The sequence below is a fragment of the Polypterus senegalus genome, chromosome 18 (assembly GCF_016835505.1).
Source record: "Polypterus senegalus isolate Bchr_013 chromosome 18, ASM1683550v1, whole genome shotgun sequence".
NCBI classification, from domain to species: Eukaryota; Metazoa; Chordata; class Cladistia; order Polypteriformes; family Polypteridae; genus Polypterus; species Polypterus senegalus.
The window spans coordinates 84,344,560-84,361,377 of NC_053171.1; the positions used below are offsets into that span (position 1 = coordinate 84,344,560).

At 39.8% G+C, this 16,818-nt stretch overlaps 1 long non-coding RNA gene across 1 annotated transcript; it reads right to left on the bottom strand.

Moving 5' to 3' along the window:
- Positions 1–2,530: 2,530 nt before the first annotated feature.
- On the bottom strand, positions 2,531–5,965 carry LOC120518867. Its single transcript, XR_005631314.1, has 2 exons — positions 5,867–5,965; positions 2,531–2,758 (listed from the first exon to the last, which is right to left on the bottom strand). It is a non-coding gene; the product is annotated as an uncharacterized LOC120518867 (long non-coding RNA).
- Positions 5,966–16,818: the final 10,853 nt, after the last annotated feature.

Here is a 16,818-nt window from a genome sequence, read left to right on the forward strand (position 1 = left end):
ATTTTTTTTGAATGCAACCCGATCTACCTGCACTACTTTGCGATCTACCCTTCAATTGCGATCGACGTCTTGGGCACCCCTGTTGTATACTGTGTATAATGTCTTGAGATGCCTCAGCTGTATATAAAATGAAGGATATTAATACATTTATTGTTACTTTATTTCTGGATATTGCTTTTGCATAACAGTGCCTTATAAAAAGTATTCGCTCATTATATAACTAGCTGTGCTATGCATCTGGGACGGGCCAAAATCTAAGTATTTAACTTGAACTTGGAGTTAACATTTGTAGTGCACCATCTATCGGAGTGTACGTAGTCATAAAATGTTTTGCATTTGTCTTTCCAACCGATGGCGCATCACAAACATTGCAATAATAAAATGTTATTGGAAATATTTGTTATGCGCCATCGGTTGGAATGATAAAGCAATTCATATGTCTCTGTTATATGCCATTTGGTATGGGATTCGTAAAAGCAGTGTTAATGTTTTGTGATGCACCATCTCTTGGAATGACAAATACAATGCATACGTGTCTGTTATTTGCCTTTTTGTATGGGATAAATAAAAGCAATTTAAATTCCTGTGGTGTAACGTCAGTTGGAATGTTAAATGCAATGCATTTAATTACTACACATGTTTGTGATGAACTGTGTTGGAATGACAGAGGCATAGCAACTGGACTGACAGACACATTCACAGATACACAGACGCATCGTCTCATTAAGGCAGATATTGAATCACAGTGGATTTTGTAATTTGGATTTTCTGAGCCTGATTAACAGAAAGAAACTCTTTAATGTCAATATTAAAATAGATCTCTGCAAAGTTGTCATAAATAACTAGATGCAGTACATTAACATTCTATGCAATGAGCATTTGATCTTGTTCCAAATGTGAAATACTCAATATATTATTTCAGAACATATTTGATTGTTCATATTTTCCATTTATGATGGCACTGTTGTTAATCGCATCGTATAACACCTCCTGTTTCCTGGGTTCAAATCTCAAATTGTTTTCTGTTTGTGACGAGGCTGCGTCTTCTTCATGTGTATGTACCTTCTTTTCTCCTACATTCCAAAGACAGATGTGTTAGGTTAATTAACTCCAAATAGCTCCAGTATGAGTGAGTGCACACTTTGACAGATTGGCATCACATGAAGGGTTTGTTCCGGCCTTGCACCGGGTGCATCATGGAGAAATCTGGCCACCCTGTCTCTGAATAGGATTAAGTGGGTTTGAAAATGAAGGGATATAAATCTGCATTGTTATCCTGTATATCACTGGTTATCAACTAGTGGTCCATAGCCCATTAGGGTTCCTTAGTAAACTTCCAGAGGGGGTAACAAGATAACTGAAAATAATTTCAACAAAACACTCAAGTCAGTAAAATTCAAGCTGCAATGGAGTGTCAAATCTATCTTTTTAAAGCAAATGCTTTATCATTATCTATAACATTTTAATGACTTGATGAATGTGAGAGACAGACCGCTGGTGTGGCCCTACAATATCACTTTCAGTTTCTTCAGGGACACCTTCAACAAGACAGCCCACTATCTCATGCCCTTGGCCTGTTCACTCATGCAGCCCAGCTCTGCCTCACTCTGCTCAGCCGGGCTCAGGGGTAACCTGACTGCCACACTATCCTCTGGTTAATGAGCCAACTCAAAGCCAGAATCCACACACATGGGCAACAGGAAGATGCAGAATAAAGTGCTTACCCATAGTGCCATGTTTGCTCCCCCCTATGCTCCCACTCACACTGTTTACAGAGCCTCAGCTTCTCTGGGTATCCTTACCCCTTCTGATAGTATTTGGCCTTTTGAAGGGTGGGTCACTACACTACCCTTATCTCAGAACCCTCATCCTCGAGGGCAACAGCAACTAAATTTAGGGGGGCACTCAAAGGATGCAAGTTGATACAGTATGCCCAGTCTGAAGTGAGCCATCATCAGCGTAGGGTCCACCAGTGTTAGTGAGAGAGAGAGATCAGACAGGGCAGGCATCATGTCAAGGAGTTCTGAGAACAGGTGGTAGCCAGTTACCTAGAGGGGTCATGTCCATGGGACCTTCATATCAATGGGCTAGGACTGCGCGTGTCGATGGTATTATGGAGAGAGGTCCTTACACCTATGGGAATCCTGCACTGCTAAAGAGAAGACCACCTAAAACAGTTTTGACATCTGATGTTTAGTGAAGTCATTAGTATCTAAATAAGAAAATGAGTTATTGGAATGGTTTGATGTGCAGGAAGAGAGTGAAGTTGGAAATAAAGAGAAACCAACAGAACGTGAGTGTGTGTGTTTGGTGATGCCAACTGGATCTAAAGGTTTGTGTGTGGCTCAGTAAATAGAAGGGTGACAAATGGCACACAGACAGTTAAAGATTAGTTCATTTCATGGCCTCACTCAGTTGGTGCAGACAAGCACTTTGGTGTTTGTTAGATAATGGAAATAACTTCTGTTGTTTTAATTAAATAATTAATTCATCAACTCTAACCTGGTCGTCCTCTTTAATTGAACAAAAAGTTCAATAAAAATACCAAATGTTTTCTGGTGTTAGACATCTTGATCTTGGGCTTACAAATAGAAAAGGTTTGGGTTTAGGTGAAGGGTAAAGGCCTGTTTTCTCAGGAGCTCCATCCAGTGCATCACTCTTAATAAAAAAGATACATCCTTCTGGGAAGTCAGGGTTCAAACAGCCGGAGAAAGGGAAGGGGCAGGGCTAAGTGCTCTCACTGGGTGGTTTCTCAGTGCTACAGGGAAAGAAGGAGAAGAGAATGTTAGCGGCAACAGCCCCCTGTCATCTCAGCGGATTATTACATACCTCGATCAAGCCCCTGAGAAAATCCTCCAACATGCATGCCTGTCATGTGTCTTAGACAAATAAAACGTCTAAAAAGAACTGGGGTTTTTCCGATTCTTAACAATAAATGCAAAACTAAACTAATTGTAAAAACAGAAAAGTAGCAAAAGTATGGCAAAGCCATAAAATTGTAACACCCCTCCTTTCCTCCTTCATCCAGTCCATTAATAACATACCTCAATTTCTCAAACCCACTTAATACAATTAAGGGTCAAGGTGGTGTGAAGCCTGCCTCAGCCGCGTTGTGCACTGGCCCAGAACAATCCCAGAGTGCCTGACCTCCACAAAAGGGGAAGCATTTAACACAATCATCTATGAACTCCTCCATTTGAAATTCCCTTAGCTTTCTGTCCCTGTCTCCAAGTGCCAACAGATTATCAATTTTCTAACAAATAGGAAACAGCAGGTGAAACTAACTTCTAGCTCATGCTATGGGGATGCGTTTCATGTGCTGGGACTGGGGATCTTGTCAGAGGTGAAGTGACAATGGATGGACACAAATACCACAAAATATTGCAGGAGAACGTGATCCAATCTGCTATGAACCTATGGCTAGGGGGAAGATTCATCCTTCAACATACAATGAGGCTAAAGTGACACAGGAATAACTCAAAAACAGAAAGGGGAATGTTTTGGAATGGCCACGTCAAAGCCCTGAAATTAACCTGTCGAGAATCTGTGACACTATTTGAAAACTGCTATCCAGAGGCGCCCCCCACCAACCTAGAGGGTTTCTATAAAATCTGCCAAGAAAAATGGGGAAGAATAACTCCTGAACAATAAGCAAAACTGGTCCATTCTTACAGCAAAAGAATTACTGTGTATACTCGTGGAAGTTCTCCCGCGGATAAGTCGGGACTTGATTTTACTGTATAATATCCGGTATTTTATAATGTCGGTCATATAAGTCAAATGTGGAAAACTGACTCTGTTGGTCCCAGAGATGATGATATGCTAACGCCCACCTGAGAGAGTTGCCACAAAGCACAGGGCCTTTTTTTTTTCTATGTAGGGGCGGCAATGCGCTATATCAGCGCGTCCTCACTAACCTCTCTCTCTCTATTGTGCCTACGTGACCACACGGTAATACCCAAACTATTCCTGAAGCGATGTTTGCACTGTTTTGTGTTTTTTGTATCTCACACCCTCATACTACTTTATCGTAAGAGCATCTCTTATCTACGATGGAGCATTCGATCAGAAGAAAATATGAAGCTGGTTTTAAATGAAACATCGTTGAAATAGCGAAAGAAATTGGTAACTGCGCTGCTGCAACAAAATTTGATGCGTCTGAGAAACTGATGTGAGATTGGAGGATGCAAGAAGATGTAAAAAAAAATAAGTGTCGCATTTTTGAACGGGCGTATAAGTCAGGGTCTGATTTTATGATCGATTTTTCAGGTTTTAAGACCCGACTTATACGTAAGTATATATGGTAAGGCTGGTATTGCAGCAAAAGGGTTCTTGACAAAGTATTACTGTGTCAGGCTTGAATACTTATGCAAGAACTTTGAAATTTTTCTTCTTGAGTTAAATATCTATAGAAAGTAGTTTATTTGGACTTTGGAGATGCATTGTTACAGCATAAGACTTCACATTAAAAATACTGAATGGATAAATAAGTGTATAAATCTTTTGTCATTCAGAAAATTCCAATTTTTAAGGGGATTGAAGACTTTTACACGCCACTATATAAGAACAGTTTTTTTTTTCCACAGGCAATCAAGCTCACAAATGGTTAATTTGGCTGTCTTTGCTCAGTTTGCCCACCTGCCCCAAAATCTTTGCACTATTCATGCCTATAGTTAATGTTTAATTCAGTATTTATTTCAGCGTTTCTTGCACTGCCCTGGACTTTGTATGCATGTGTTAACAGTTTGTTCTTCAGTATTTATCTCAGGTGTTTACTGACCATGTGTGTGAATATTTGTCATGTAACAATATATGGAGAGTCATCAAGAAAAAAAATGGAGTCTTGTATGTGAGCATACTTGGCCAAAAAATGTGACTCTGATTCTGAATTGACATCACTGATTAACCTGACATTTTTAGGAACTCCACACTTGCACAGATCAAGTCTGGGGTTCAAACCCTAAAATGCTGGACCTATGAGGCCCCAGTGCTTAACTCTGTGACACCCAACAGCCATGTAATGAACCTGTGGAGACTTCTAGAAGAAAGAAAAAAAAAAAAACACTTCTGTTCATGTTACGCCACCCAGGTAAAGGAAATGCGGCCATTGCTTTATGTGACAGGCCACGCTAATTATCGAACACGTAATCAGAATTCTAATAGTGTACTACATCATTTTTAGACAAAACCAAAGCTAGCTATTGTTGTGACTGAAAGCAGCAAAATAAAACACAAAAATAACAAATGTACTACAAATTTGCCATAAATAGCTGCATTCACAAACAGCCTAGATCAATAAAATTAATCTAGAACTGTATTAACAACTAAGCAAGAAAGGGATTCGAAGAGAGGCACAAGAAAAGTGTTTATAGGCCCAATAAATATTTGCTTTATTGCTTTCCAGCAGCTCACCATTTTCTTAAAGGCATCTGATGTGGTCTCTCACACTTGAGCCAAATTCCACAGAATGAGACAAGTATTTCCAAAGATATAATGAAACAGGTCACTAATTCGACTTCTCTCTCATTTGAGGTTTATTCTCAAAGCTCATTATCAATTTTTACAGGCACGCAGATCAATTTGTAGACATTCCCTAAAGCTAGAACAAGAGGAAGATTGCACAAACATTGTCCTCATCTTGGAGGTTATATTGATTCATTTGTAGCCTCGGTATAATTGTTTCTGTTGTGTAATGAGCTCTCATGTGCCGATACCAGCAGTGAACTTGTTGTTTTGTTTTTCTAGGTTAACATTTCAGAAGCTTGGATATTTCTATGTCCCATGTTCACTTAATCAGTAAGACACCTCGATAGTTCACCTTCACAAGCTCACCTTCTCAGGCACATATACCATTTGCCAGGCTTACCGTATATTATGCTGTCTCAACATTTGTAGTCGTGTTATTCTTTTTTTCAGAGGAATCTTGCAAAAATAATAAATGAAATCCAGCAGGTTGAAAATGTTGTGAAATGTACCCTGAAATGTACCCAAGTTCAGAGGCACGGGACAGAGCCTCATGTTAATCATTAGCTTCTTGCCCATTTTAGGAGCGCATTAAATACTCACTTGCAAAGCTCGGAAAGCAATCACTTTCCAATACTTGTCTAAGCTGCTTACCCTCTCGATAGATATGTGCGAGCCATGCTTCTATATAACGCTTACAAAATTGCCTTTATCACAAGTTTCCTGTCAGGTTTTCTTGATAGCTTCAATAAATCTTGCAGTAGGAAGAATTCATAAACCAACCCATGAAGGAGCTTAGACAGGAATATGCATCTGTAGCAAAATCTGTTGAAACAGATCTGTCATTAAATGTTATGAAACAGTTATGACATTGAAAAAACTTTTTGTGAAGAAGTCAACAGCATGGCATGTAATGAAACTCAAAAGTGTTTAGTGAGGGGATTTTAGGAGTGCTCACCCCAAAGTGAAATAAAGTCACAGGACGGAGAAAGTGTATAAAAGAAAGGGAAGGGAAGTTATAAAGGGAAGGTTAATGCAGCAGGAGCAACCGAAATTATAACAGGAAGGTGTAAATAACAGACCTAATGCTCCTCAGCTCCTACCAACAAGCACAGTCAGTCTTGTCTCCCATGTCCAGAAACCCTCTTCCAATCCTACCTGCTCACCTTCCACACTCAGTGGCTCTTCTTTTAATTCGACATCCCGAAGATGCACATGGTTGGTTAATGTTACTTCTTGAGAGTGTGCTCTGCCACAGAGTAGCACCAGGATGCAGCCAAAATTTCTTCCCTAGTAATTTCTATCTACCTGCTCTGGACTACATATACAGGCAGCCCCCGGGTTACGTGCGAGATAGGGACTGTAGGTTTGTACTTAAGTTGAATTTGTATGTAAGTTGGAACAGGTACATTATTTTAATAAATCCTATTGTTTACCGACCGTAACCAAGTGCTCTGCCAATGAATGATGGCGTTTCACCTCTTCTCTTTTTTACTGTATCACTAGCACTTGCATCAGATTTGTGTTTCAGAGACATTCTTGAAGGGTGAAGACAAAAGGTTAAGATGAGTTGTACACGCTATCACAGCAGGGAGGCACCCGTCGTCAACACGTCTGATGTACTGACGAGAAACAACTTCCTGCTATGTGCGTAACAGTACAAGCAGGCTTGCTATTGAGAATAAATAGGGGCAGCAAAGGGGGGGGGGGTTCATCACTCGCCCACCACACAGTCACCTCCACTACAATATGCTGCCTGCAGTGTCCGCCCACCGAGAACGAATATAGTGCAGCCAAAGGAGGGTAGTGAATCGCCCAACTCCAATTCAACAGGTAGCCATCCGAGGCACACTACAATGCTATCCCTTCCGTCCCATTCACCTTCAATGGCCTCCGCTCAGCCACAACCGGGTCAGCGCTTGCAGCTTTACCAGCTGTGTGTGCTGGGCGGGTAGTGAAACACCCCCCTTCGCTCCATCCAGCCTGCGTCCAGTCAGGATCAGTAGCTGCAGTGGCGTAGTGGGTGGGCAGCGAACCATCCTCCTGCACACAAGCGATAGCTGTGGCCCCGGTGACTATGGACCATGGGTCACTACTTGCCACCGGGAGCCACCTGAGGAACACTACACCGTGCAAGCAGCGAAATTGACCCCCTCCAGCCACAGCTTGCAGCATCCCCAGGCCGAAGATGACGGAGCGGCAGTTACTGAGGCGCATGTTTCGCAACTGTGGCCTCGTTCGTAAGTCGTAGGTCGGATGTCCATAACCTGGAGACTACCTGTACTTAGAAAAAGAAGGAAGGAATTTATATATTCACACATACTGAACATTAATTAGTATTTTTCAGGGTGAAACTCAAGATGAGCCATAAAGCATAGGGTGTGGAGTGTTTTGCTAAATTATTTTCTTGCTCTCACTCTCTAATATGCTGTGATATATGGCCGGCTGTTCATCCCGGCCAATACCCCCACGCCTCCAGGTGGAGCCCTCCCTGCAGCAGGGAAGTGCCCCGAAGGCCAGCAGGGCATCATGGACATTGGAGTCTTTATTCACAGCCCTGCTGGATACCATGTTGGCTGCTAGGAGATGCTGCAGGGAGGAACAACAATTATTTGCTTTATGCCCTGGAAGTACTTCCGAGTCACATGGACAAGGGGAATGACGTACTTCCGGGGTGAAGAAAAGGACTTTTGATCTGACCCGGAAGTGATAGAAGATCACATGGACTGGGGATTGGAAACACTTCTGGGTCATGGACTATAAAGGACTCTGGGAAATCCCCAGACGGTGAGCTGAGCTGTGTGGAAGGGTGGCAACGCATCTGGGATTAGAGGATTGTGATTATCGATTATTAATTGTGTATTGTAGAGAGTTTGAGTATTGTGGAGGGGAGGGTGCTTTGTGCACTGTGCAGTAGTAATAAAGTCAACATTTGGACTTTTACCTCATGTCTTGCGTCTTGGACAAGGGTTCAAGGGAGCGATAGCGCCCCCAATCTGTCACAATGCATAGGAAAACAGCCAAACTATTTTAAAAGATTTATGTTTTTTTCAATATAAAATGTATAGAAGCTATCTTTCATCAACTGCACACCACCTTCAGCAGTTGGTATTAAGTTCAGATTATCATCTCTATCCACTGAATAAAAGGACAAGTGTCTGTGTGCCTGTATACCTGTGTGTCTGTCTTGTTGTTAAGTCTTTGTCATTCCTAAGGATGGCACATCACACACATTTGCAAAAATAAATACATTGGATATGTCATTCCAATAGACAACGCATCACAAACATTGGTAATAATAAAATGCATTGGAATTGTCATTCCAACAGATGGCATATCACAAACATTAATATTGCTTTAACAAATCCCATACCAAATTGCATAAAAGAGAAGTATGCAATACATTTGTCATTTCAACACAACCATTTGTAGATATGCCATTATTACAAATGTTTGTGATGCACCATTTGCTGGAATGATAAAGGCAATGCATTTTATAACTACATACACTCCAGTAGATGGAGCACTGCAAACGTTAATGCTGAGGTCTAGGTTGATTGCTTAGATATTCATTATATATAAAGCTACATGTCCCTGACTGATTCACAGATTGTGAAGAATTTTTTTGGTTATTTGCAGACAACCAACAGAAAAATGTTTTCCAATAATGTATCAGTCTTATGGCCCCGAGGCCCAAAAAAATGCAACCCGAACAAAAATGAATTTTATCATGAAAAAAAAAATCAGAGAAATTTACAACAGTGTGTATATTTAACCCTTAAACCGCCACAGCCAGCTATAGTCAGTTCCCAATGCAATTTGCCAGCACACCAGAGCTGATCAGTCAGTGCCGTACTTTCTTGAGCAGCCAGCTCATGATCACCACAGAACTGAAGCTTCACTGTCCCTGGGACTGAGCCGCTGCACTAGACTAGCCTGCAGTAATCAGTCTGTGTGCTTACGTGCAGCCAGTTCAAGTGCATTTGGCTCGGTAATTTACTGAATTTCATCAATGGTGTCAGTTGCACCTTGTACGTATAATAAGAGATTGTTCCAGTAGTTTTTGTTATAGATTTTACAGTTCATTGATAGTGTGTAAAATGATCACTGTTGCAGTAACTGTGATGCTCTTTGCATGAAAAAAATGCATGTATTCCATTCAAATTTCACTTTTTCTTGGCGAATTGCAGCAAAAAAGTATTTGGCGTCCGGGGGTGCATTTACCCCCAAAGTGTGTGGCGGTTTAAGGATTAATAGTCAGAAAGGACAATCTTAGTGCTTGTCTATGGTGGTGGCAGACTAAAAGGCAATAGCATTGTGGTTTGATTCCTGCCTACAACTTTTTAATTATCCTAAACTTCTTTATCTTTTGTTTAAAGCCGAAAAAAAATATCAACACTACTTAAGTGATATAAAACGTCTAAAGTTCATTGTTTAGTACTGTAAAGTCTGTTCTTATAGAAAAACTATTGTCCCATATTTTTCCAAGCAATGTAAGATATTGAAACTATTTAGTGTTTACTCCTCTCCTTTTCTTAAGATGTACATTTTATTTTGTACTGTTTTATTGTCCAGAAGTATAAAAACTAGTGATACTCTGATCGTTCGGCCTCACAACTAAATTGGCCAGTTTTCACTTCCGATGATTTGATTGGTGATTGTTAAATTGGCTGATCTCAAAACACATTTTTTTTGGCAATTGCTTTTCTCGGTTTTATGGTTATCTAGTTGAAGTGCTCCTTTACTCAGGGCATTAAGGTACTGAGGAAGTGCACGGGTAGTTTTGCTGTAAATTGGGAGGAGGCAGGCCGACCTTAGAAGAGCAAGAAGACCGGAATACGAGGGGGGACCCAAAAATATTTTGAAAACGTGTTTAATTTAATCTTCTGTACAAACTACAATTAGTCTCCTTCAAAGTACTCTCCATTGGCGGAAATACACTTATCTAACCGTTTGTTCCATTGTTCGAAACATTTTTTAAATTTGTCTGAAGTAATGCCCATTAATGCTCTGGTCGTTTCTTGTTTTACCTCTTCGACGTCAGCAAAACGCCTTCCTTTCAAGTCTTTTTTCATCCGAGGGAACAAAAAGAAATCACACGGAGCTAAATCCGGTGAGTAGGGTGGGTGGTTCAGGGTTGTCATACCGTTTTAATAATAGTTTCTGCAACACTTTTTTCTAGAAGAAAACAAAATTTCACTCCCGCGCGTTGCTCACGATAATTGGCCATCGTAAATAAACGACGCTTGCACAAAACTGCTTTTACATCATTCACTGAACACAAGCACAACCTTCCAGACTGATGGAACTTGGCAGATTGACTTGTGAGGAGTGTAACTAGATCGCCCTAGCGGCTCAACCACGTACTACAAGTACCAACCTAACAACAACAAAATTCCGGTTATTTTTGGGTCCCCCCTCGTATTAGCTTGTACATTAATTCTTTGAAGGATGAATATTTTTTACCAAAAAACATAGTTTCAGAAAAGCAATGTTTTCACACAGAAATCAACATAAAACATCTGTTGCTGCATGCTGTGGCCGCCAGTTTGCCAAGAATATGCGGCAGGCTTGATGCCAGGCTGTCTTTGTGTGGCTGGGACAAAGTCACAGTAAATTGCAATCTGGTTTCTACCTCTTATCATTGTTAAGTGGCCGTCCTCCCTGACGAACATTGTCAATAAAATGATTAGCTGGGGACCAGTCAGCTGAAGCTAGAACCTCACATTTTCGTTTTCGATCACGTATCAAAATCTGAGTCTGACAAGTCATACTCCAGTTCAGAGATAATAGACAAAACGTCATCAATGGAGTGTTTCGCTTTATGCATTCACTTTGTTCTCTGGGCAGATGTCAGTGCCATTTTTGCTGGTGTTTGCACCTTACTACTCACACGAGTGCAGGAAATCTCGGTCAAACCAATGAAGCTAACTTTCCTTCTAGCAACGAGAGACCAACTAAAAAATAACGGTGGGTTTTGTCACAGTTCACAGTCGATTGCCATTGTCAACTCCTCCTTTTGGCAAAAGTCAACATCAACCCTGAAAGAGTTAAAGAAACAAGAGTAATAAACTGAGAAAAAGGAGCCTGAGGGGATTTCTCATGCACGAAGAGAGACATATATGTTTTCCAGATGAACATCAAGAAAGAAAAGAGAAGTGTGTCTTCGGGAGAAAATAAAAGAGATGCCGCTTTAACAAGTTCAGGAATTTCCACTGTCGGGGTGCCAGCTACTGTCGCATTAAACCTTACTAAAGCCCAGTATGACTATATCCTTTAAATCTTCTTCATTTTTTGTGTCTTTCCTATTTGCTTACCATTCTCAGCCTGTAGTAGCAAGTGGTGTCAGTGGTTGATCAGTTGGTTCTACCTGAGTTTGAGAAAAGGAAGTAAAGCGGATGTGTCGTTGATACTGTTGGACCCAGAATTAAACTCTTATGAGGGAGATTCTGCTGAAATTATCATCATTTGTGTTTAACATAATGCTGTGCCAAGTGCCTTTGGACATGGTTCTGGGGTTAGAATTTGTAATCTTTAAGAAAGGTAGTATTAAAATTAAAACTGTACATATATGTATGCTCCTCAGGCTAAACACTCACAGAGAACAGGGGTGACCACCATAAAGATGGCTGGATGCCTCCAAGCTAGTACTCATACCTCCATAGGATGCCACTGTACTGTAAATGTTAAAAGAGGCAATCAGAAAGGTGACGTATCTCTCCCTGCCCAAGCAGACCATTCAGACATTAAGTGGCATGCCCCTTTGAGCAAGAATAAGAACAAGAGGAAGGAGAAAGAGCTCATTTTGGCTTTCTTCTTTGAGAAGACTGGACTCCCAAAACCCTAGAGCAGGGGTCCTCAATCACGGTCCTGGAGGGCCGCAGTGGCTGCAGGTTTTTGTTCCAACCCAATTGCTTAATAAGAAGCACTTATTGCTCAATTAACTCTTCTTCTTCACTTTAGTTGTCTCGCTCACTAAGATTTTGAACCCTTATTGCTAATTTTAGTCTTAAACAGCTGTATTCTTGGTTTTTAATTGGTCCTAATTAGCAATAACATGCACATGACAAGAGTCCAGCATTTCTCCATTTAGCTTGTTACCATTTACACCCACGTGTATTTATCATGCACTATTAGGTTTAGTTAAATACTTGGAAGGAAAGTGAAGAGAAAAAAGTGAAGGACTGAGAATTACTCATCCATTTTAGCCTTCAAATCATTTGGAGGATATTCTTAGAAAGAGGGAAGAAAATCTAGGATATGAGAATTACCTGACATAGCAGAGTTAAAGAACTAACAGGCCATGAAATGAAAATTATTGGCAAGAATTGCTTTCTATTTGAGCAACCGGGTTAGAACAAAAACCTGCAGACACTGCGGCCCTCCAGGACTGTGATTGAGGACCCCTGCCCTAGAGGGACACAGATTGACAAAAAGATTCAGAAACCCTCGCCTAATTGCTCAAAAAAAATAACTCGGCATGCCTGGTTTGAAAACCCTTCTGCAGTCCTAGTATATTTCTTTGTGCACATTGTGGTTCAATTTAGTCTACTATATTATATATGAAACGTTAGGTCTAGAATCTGAGGCTTATTATGTGACTAAACTGAATTGAACTATTTTTAATCTTATGGCACTTTGCCGGATTACTTATTTCATCTGCACAGCTGTTAATAGCTTCCCTTCCTAAAACACACTGTGATTGCACTCATTCTGAAATGTGCTATCAAGATGAAGATAAATTGATGGAATTAAAAAACTATTTCTATAATAATACAATGTGCCTAATGTTGCTATATGTTAGAACTCCATTCGGCTACTAGACAGAATGCCTGAAACTGATATTAATCAGTAATGAGAGATTGAAATTCAACTCTTTGTTATTTTGAATTCTTGTTCTAATGAATTCAGAATTAAACTGTAGTGTAACTCATTCAGTCTCGACCTGATCGTATTCACGGTGTGATCGGTGGAGACCATTCTGACAAATATCCAGGGTGACAGTGTAAAAATGAAACTATGCACATTTGTATTTAAACTCAAGGTTGCCTTTATGTCGTGTGTACATGAGAACAATGAAATTCTTACTTGTATATCTCTTCAGAACAGTACACAAAAGTACAATACCAACAAAGAAACATACAAAAAGCAGGTCTTAATATGGCATGTGAGGCAGCCATTGAAGAGCATCGCTTGATTGAAAGGACATATCTATATTAAAGTGAATGCCAGCTGCAAGAACACGTGCCAAATTAGAAAGCACAAGGAAGAAAATAAACAGGCATTACATTAATCAGACTGTTATTATTAATGGTATTTAAACTGTTGTCATTTTACATTGAACACAGTAAGGTGTCTTCTTCTATACAGTAGTTGTATCTGTGTATCATTAAAAACATCATGGAGATTTACAGCAGTCTTTGTAATCAGAATTCTGCAGCACAACCCTAGTATACAGCATAAAAAGTTTAATTGGAAGTGCAGAAGCCAGCAGAAAAGGCAGTCTAATTAGAGCAAGCGAGGAGCTCAATAAGAGACACATATTAGCATCTCATTAAGACTCTGAATGTAAAGAAAAAGTGTACATGGTGCTGGATTATGACATAGTTTTCTATTTGCCTGCTGTCCCGATTAGATAAATGATCATGTATATGGACAATATATAAGTAAACTTTCTGAATGTTCATTTGAGAGGGTAATTTTTAAGACAGCACCTTCATTGTTTCGCTATAATAAGTCATTTTGCTGGTCCCAGACAAAAGAGTCTATTAAAAAGAAGATTAACATTTAAGATGCAATGCAAGAGCTCATTCTCCACATCAGATCCTATGTAATTAGTAACTTTTTTTTGACTTGCCCTTCTTAGTATCTTTGATACCCATTTCTTGACAATCGTCAGAACAGGACAATCATCTTGGCATTCCCCCTTCAAGAATTACTGGCAATTGTCATTTTTTGGAGGTCCCCACAGGAGAATTGCTGTCGATTTCTAGGAGCGTTAAGGGGTCTGAGAAACAGCATCAGAGCAATGTCAGTTGCTTAATTAACACACCGTGACCCTTTTTGCAATCCATACACGACCCATTCAAATTAAAAACAACAGTAGCTCACGATTGGCTCCGAAATAGCAATCCCCTTATTCTTCTTGTTCCTCTTCATAGGTTTCTCACATCTGCATGAAGTTGATGTGTTTTAACAACCTTGTTGGTCCTGCACCTCCTCGTCAGTCAAGCCCTTATCCTTCAAATCTTCTTTTGCTTTATCCATCCACCTCCGCTTTGGCCTCCCTCACTTACTCTTCTTTTGTACTTCCATTCCCATCACTCTTTTGCCCACATGTTCATTGTCTCCCCTCATCACCTGCCCATATTACTTCAATCTACTTTCCTGTACTTTCTTAGATATCTCTTTTGTTGTACCTCTGATTGTCTTATTTCTATAAAATTGTAGGGTATGTACAGTATACAGTATTCAGGAGTGGTGTCTCAAGACCTTACAGACCTGAACCTGCTTAACAGTTCTATGTCCCCCATCCTACCTGATGCTTCATACCGCTGACGGTTAAGAATTAGATATCTCATTAAAGACATTTTTGTCTTAGATGCATGTTTTTATGCTTTTACTGTGAATATTCTTAAAGCTGTAATTTCAAGGAATAGAGTTAAATGTGTGTTTTGGATTAATTCTTTAGTTTCACAAAGATATTAATACATTTCATTATTTAATTTTAAATGTGTCACACCACTTACAGTCTTTCCATTTAGCAGGTGAGTTGTTAGGACGCTCTGCACCATTGCTGAGAAATTCCTCTCAAGAAGCTCTTCTCGGGAAGGCTTCTCGACTGCAACATTTTAGCTCTCTGTCCAAGTTTATGTATTTAAACGTTGAATAGCAGTCTTGAGCTCATTGTTGTGGACTAGGAATCCTAAAGCATATAAGTCCCAATATGTGCCAAAAGCCCCCCAAAATTAGAGGGGGTTATCACCATCAAACTCTGGCTAGTAATAAGGGCAAACACAGTGTCTGATAAAGAAAAAAGATTTATTATCACAAAAATACTCTGTCTCACTAAGAAATAGCACAAAAAGCATAAATGTCAAAGTCAAAACCAGAGTAAGAAGTCAAAAAATCTGTAAAGACGGTAAGCACAGCAAAACACAAGTACGCTCACCACTCCTAGTCACTTTCAAAATAAACCACCAGGAACTCTGGGAGATCTTCTGGATTTACAGGGCATAGGGCAGTTCCTGGTGGTGCATGGCACGTGGCCACACCTCTTGGAGGACCATACACAAAACACATGGAACATAACACAGGCAGCTTACATTCATAGACAATACCATAAAACAAAGAATAACAAAAAAAAAAAACAAAAACAAAAGTAGCATTAACATAATCAACATAAATTAGCAAATAAAAAAATGAACAAAAGAGACATAAAACATGAATGTGAACCCCAACCAGAGAAGAAACCCTGAATTTCCCCTTGGGATTAATAAAGTATCTATCTATCTATCTATCTATCTATCTATCTATCTATCTATCTATCTATCTATCTATCTATCTAAAACATGACATGTATAGTGTTAGGAATTCTGGTTAACAATTCATACTTTCCAGCTTCTCAATTTATTTTTGATTATGGTGATATCCCCATGATTTTGGTAACAACTCCTAGCCATTTTATATATGTTGGGGAAGGACATAGACAACTTACCAATCACAGACATTATCGTCCTTTAAAGAAATTACTACAGCCTAAGACTAAACAAAAAAATACCAGGATAGTGGATGGTTTGTATGTGGCAGGTTATATAACGTAAGCAAAAATGATATTTGGTGGGTCCATCTGAGCCAATGGTCAGAAAGTTTTATTTACTCCCAAAGATTCATAAACATCCTGAGAAATGGTCTATTCCTTATCAGATGCCAACAGGTAGGCCTATTGTATCAGGCTGTCATACGCTATTTTGAAGTTTATTGAACACTTTCTAAATCCTCTTTCACAGGTGCACAATATTTATGTGAAAGATACACATAATTTTTTGCAATTAATCAAGACTCAGAGTTTTCCAAACCGGTCGTTCATGTTTGCAATGGACAAAGAATCTTTGTATACAAATATTGATATTGAGTTGTGACTGAAATCAGTGAGGAACATTTTTAAAAAATATCTAGATGTTTCGAGACCAGATGGTCACTTACTTGAATTATTGGAATTGAGTGAGAGGACTAACGAATTTGAATTTGATGGAAAATGGTACTTACAGATCCATGGATCAGCCATGGGGAAGAGATATGTCCTGGCATATGCTAATATCTACATGACGGAATGGGAGCAGATGGCATTTGGGA